This window comes from Protopterus annectens, chromosome 4.part0 (assembly GCF_019279795.1).
Source record: "Protopterus annectens isolate FY-2018-M chromosome 4.part0, PAN1.0, whole genome shotgun sequence".
NCBI lineage: Eukaryota > Metazoa > Chordata > Ceratodontiformes > Protopteridae > Protopterus > Protopterus annectens.
The window spans coordinates 609,693,635-609,699,091 of record NC_056733.1 but is presented as its reverse complement, the minus strand read 5'-3'; the positions used below and the strand labels follow the sequence as shown (position 1 = coordinate 609,699,091).

Here is a 5,457-nt window from a genome sequence, read left to right as displayed (position 1 = left end):
ATTGATGCAAATTCTCAGTCTTGTGAGAGCTACTGATTTGCGTCTACCATTTGAACATTGCCAGGTCACTGCTCTGTGACCTTGCAATGCTCATGTCTAATGTGACATTGGTTGGCTTAGTAGAGCATCTTTCCCCTGGAGTGTCTGTCATGCTGTGGATGCATTTTGTTCTAGTAGGGTATTGCATTTTATTTATTTATTTTTTTATAGTAAAGAAACAGTGCATTTCATTGCTGCAAATAAATAAATATATACATTTAAGAGATAATTTTTCCAAGAATGGCGCCGCAGGCCTAGTTGGCCTGTGCAGAAAGTTGGCCCTGATACTACTCTCTTATTTATTAAACTATGTCCAATACGTCTATCACTGTATGTGTGAGTTTAATGTATTATTAGTCTCTGTATATTACAGTCTGTTAATTTAGGCTCCACTACAGGCCCTTTCAACTGTTGCACTATTAGACTCACCAGCATTATGTGTTAAAATCACAGAATGCATCCTGGTCAGCCATATAAATAATACAGTTGATGACCAAAACAACATCAACACTAATCAGTTTTGGCTTTATGAATGTACATTCTGTTTCTTTAATCTGATTGATTTTATTGAAAATATAATGTAGCTGATCAGGAAAGATGATTCAGTCCATACAGCCTACCTGGACCTTATTAAGCCTAGGGTATGATTCCTTATGTTGGCATTAGAACAATCCCGCTAATCTAACCATAACTCACTGGGCTGTAAATTGACTGTCTATCACTATCAGGAGGACACTGTCCTGGGTACCCTCCCTTTTGGGATTTATGTCTCTGACATGAAAACAGATGTCAAAGGTCTGTGGCTTACTAAGTTTGCTGATAACTGTAAACTGTGTGCTATTACTGATTCCCCTGTAAACACTTATATCCCCCAGAAAGGGCGTGCCAGAACCAACACTTGGTGTACTGATCATGTCTTTAAGCTTCAAGCCAAAAAAAAATAGCATAGTTGCCTTTAAGAAACAAGTCAATACTACTGATTATTACATAAATGAGACCCTGCTTAAGACAATACAGTCATTAGGGATCTAGGTGCCTTCACTGACAATGAACTATCCTTCGATCATCACATATTAATTCTAGTCAGGAAATTCTTCTGCCTTTCTCAGTTAATTATTTAAGATATATCATTTATCTCCAGTGATATCATAATCCCTCTCTGGGCTGCAAATTGACTATCTGCATCCATCATGTGGCATTCATTAGTTACAGTTTGTCTCCTCCTGGGTTTTTCCAACTCTCGAAGCTTGTCATCTTCCTCCACCTGGTCACAGGATATAATCAACCACATTAACAAATTAAATATTACATGGAAGGCTGGACAAAGCTTTTACAATGTGGAACAGAGTTATTTGAAGCGTCTGTGTGGTACAATTCTGCACGGTCCAAACTTGCTTTTAAAGACTTCCTATTCTGGAAAAGTGAAGCTTCCTGATAACTTTGATTCACGAACTCAGTGGCCCAATTGTCCAACAATCCGAGAGATCCAGGATCAGGGATCTTGTGGCTCATGTTGGGCATTTGGTGCTGTAGAGTCCATGTCTGACCGTGTTTACATCCACTCTGGGGGAAAGCAAAATGTGGAGGTATCTGCTGAAGATCTGCTTTCATGCTGCAGCTTTGAGTGTGGAATAGGATGCAATGGTGGCTATCCATTGGGAGTGTGGCAGTACTGGACTGAAAGTGGCTTGGTGTCAGGGGGGCTGTATGGTTCTGGCATAGGTTGCAGGCCATATACTATTCCTCCCTGTGAACATCACGTGAATGGCTCACGGCCACCATGTTCTGGAGAAGGAGGTGACATGCCACCCTGTGTGAAAAAGTGTAATGCTGGTTATACTCCTTCATATGAAAAGGACAAGATTTATGGTGGGTCTGCCTGTAGTGCCCCTTCCTCTCCTGAAAACATAATGGAAGAAATTTATAAGAATGGACCCATGGAGGGGGCCTTCACTGTGTATGAGGACGTCCTGCTCTATAAATCAGGTGTGTACCAGCATCACACTGGAGAATCAGTTGGGGGGGTCATGCTATTAAGATCTTGGGTTGGGGCATAGAAAACAACACTCCTTACTGTCTGGCTGCTAACTCATGGAATACAGACTGGGGTGATAATGGCTACTTCAAAATTCTCTGTGGGCAGGATAATTTTGGTACTGAGTCTGAGATTCAGGCTGAAATTTCAAAAAATGCAGCAGAGCTTTCGAACAGCATCCTCTTTTGAAAAGAACAAGAAGTATTTTGCAGCAACACAGTTAGAGAGAAAACATTACTGAAAATCGCTGCTTTTATTTTAAATTTAAGGACATACTTTTTAACTGTTATAACGAAAGCCAGTTCCAAATCATACTTTCCTAATTGCAATTAGGTTTTACATTTTAATTGTATTAGTTTTAGCCTTGTGTTTACATAAGACTGCTTATAAGAATGATACCTTTTATAACTGACCATAAATTGAGAACCATGTTTTTTTTATCAGTACATTCTAATTGGGAGACTTTTTTTGTTCTAATTTGCATGCAAACCGTATTGTGTATTGTAGTCCCAAAGGTGTGCGTGCGTGTGTGTGTGTGTGTGTGTGTGTGTGTGTGTGTGTGTGTGTGTGTGTGTGTGTGTTTGTGTGTGTGTGTGGGTCTGCAGCAACTGACTTTAGTCCTGCTTATGAGAAGTGCCCACTGTCCTACTAGCAGTCTTGCTGATATTGGAACACAACAGATTCAGACATTCATAGGACATGGCATCATTTAGTTTATGAAATGTTTAATGGGTGGCATGATGCCAGGGTAGTCCTATGGGCTAGGCTTGTAAAGGCTCCAGGGCCATTAGCCTAGTACACACCTATGAACCTATGCTCCTCCATTCTCAGGCTAATCATAGAATACAATAGCCAGCTCTAATAGCATAGAGAGCTAAAGCTAACATTGACCCAGGAAACCCAAAATTGATTTTTGGCTAGGGCATTTGACAAACCTGACAAGAGTGAATAGATGTGCCCATCCTGGTAGGGAGAAGTCTGGGGTCCATCCAGTGTCACATTCTCTCTGAGGAGGGAGTAGTGCTGCAAGAAGTAGTGCCAGGGGCAGGCATTCAGCCACTGAGCTGTTTCAGTAGTAGCTCTAATTGACAGTGGATTGGAACTTGCACTAGAAGAGGGGAGGGCATTGTGGTCCTTGTGTGTTGATACAGGTCATTCATTCCCAAGTTGAATGGATGAGTTAGAGCTTAGGCCTAAATAAATATGCTGTCTTTGCTAGGATGCCAGTGAGGGCACAAACCACCACTAAAGTTAACTGTATAATAGCCTTCTCCAGGTAGCTTTTGCCCTCATTGGGAGTACCTAGGATGGGGGATTTGAATGGGCATGGCTTATATTATGAGGTTTAATGGGTGGAGGTACAGTGGGGAAAAAAATCACACAGAAAAAAAATCATAAAATACAGTGCACCATTTGGAATGTACCTCTTCAGATACCTTGCCCAAGTAGAAACCCTGCAAAATTTTGTAACTAAAAATGTCAAAGGAATAAGTTCCTGAGTTACCTGGATCAAATGAAAACCATCTTTCTTTTTTCTGTGTCATGCCAGCTCCTACATGGTAATCTGTGCCTCATCTTCTAGGCTGTGAAAGAATTTTTCCTACTAGACCTCTTCCACCATTGGTAGTATTAAAATCAGTGGCTCCAAATCCCTCAACCTTCATCTCAACATAAATAAGATCTCTTGGAGGGAAAGGTTCCTTATGTAAATAATTCAATACCTGTGGCGCAAGCTCCCCTTGTGTCAAATATTGTAACACGTTACCTTCTTCATTTTCTGCCTTGACAATTGAGTGGGTATCCACATATTTACTCCTCTGGTAAGCAATTTAGTTCTCATCAAACAATGTGACATCTACCTATTAAACTGTGTGTGTTGAATGGCTAGGGTCTGTATGGTCACCCATACTGCCTACCTATCAGGATCTTATGAGCTTTTCTCTCTAGTCTTCTGCTGAAAATGAGTTCTACACAGTTGGACTTTCCAGTTTAACAAAACAATTCTATAATGCATAGCCGTCCCTTCCCATATCCGAGCATAGCACTTTAGCATGTTGACATTCTTTCTTTTAGCTGCTGCGTAATGCACAGTTTCTTCTGCAGGTACAGTATAGGATTAGTAGTAACATTAACCAACAAAGATGTGATAAAAGTGCCCAAAATGTAACTAATAATCCAAAATTAGGCACCGGAGACCAGCAGTTCCAACACACAAATAGCTTAATGTTCAAACACAGAAAAAGGAACACACATCCACATATAACATAAACGGTGATAGTTCTATTTTTATAGTGTATGCTTTTTTGCATGCTATAAAGTAAAGTTTTCTCAATTGTTTTTAAGTGTAATGGGGATACCATTGTAAACAAGTGCTCCTGTTTTTTATTTTTTTTTCTTTCTCCCTCCTTGCCTCATTCTCCTTGTTCAGGTTTAAGAAATGTAGACACTGCAATGTAAAACAAAGTCTGGGTAAAATAGAATGAGAAAAGAAAAATCAATGTGCTTTTTCTCATTCTTGCATGGAGGAATGACTGGATTAAGGCATTTAGCTTGATCAAGTAACACATTTTTAGAGAAAATAAGTAAATGAAAAAGAATATTCAATATTATAAGGCTTGTTTAGCAAATAAATGCATGCTTAGTAACAATTCTGTATCTGGTCCTCACGTCTCCATGGAGACAATCTGGTAAAGAAAATTTTCTACAATCTAATAAAGAGAAATTGACTAGAAAAAAAGAGAAAATTGCTAGGAGATGATGTTCTCTGAAAGCATTCGGGTGTTTTCCCAGCTGGAAGAGCTATAAAGATAAGAAAAACCAGACAGCAAGCACAGGTTACACTATGGGTCTTAGTATGTATAAACTTTCCTTAAGGTTAACTCAAGTCTGTGAGTGTGGCAGTCAATTTGGGATATTTGTTCCTATCAGGAGGGTAAAACTTCAATATTTGAAGATGTACATAGTTTTGTGCAGCAGTATTACATTAATAGGTTTTAGGGGGTATTGGAGTGTTTTTTGAGGCTTTCAATAAAACAAAAAGTTGTGAGATAGGGTCAAATGGGTATGACAAGAAACAACTGTATGAATGTTCAATCTGCCAAACAGTGTACTCATGTAACACAAAAGCTGGAGCTAGACATTAACAAAAAAGCTGTTATATATACAATTTGAGAATAATAACTTTTTAACACAATAATGCTCTCTGTAAGGTCTTTAAATGCCAGTAGCTTCACAGATAAATACAAAAAAGAAAGAGTAGTGAACTATATTAAAATGCAGAGTGCAAATAACTTTGCTACAGGAGACATGTTTGGAAAGAACTGAACGTGAATTTGATAAAGAAAGGTTTTCAGGATGGTTATTCAGCAGAATATTTGGGACAA

The 5,457-nt window shown here is 39.1% G+C and overlaps 1 pseudogene; it reads left to right on the top strand.

Annotated features, from left to right (window-relative positions):
• The first annotated feature begins 1,225 nt into the window (after nucleotides 1-1,225).
• On the top strand, nucleotides 1,226-2,263 carry LOC122800271 (annotated as a pseudogene).
• Nucleotides 2,264-5,457: the final 3,194 nt, after the last annotated feature.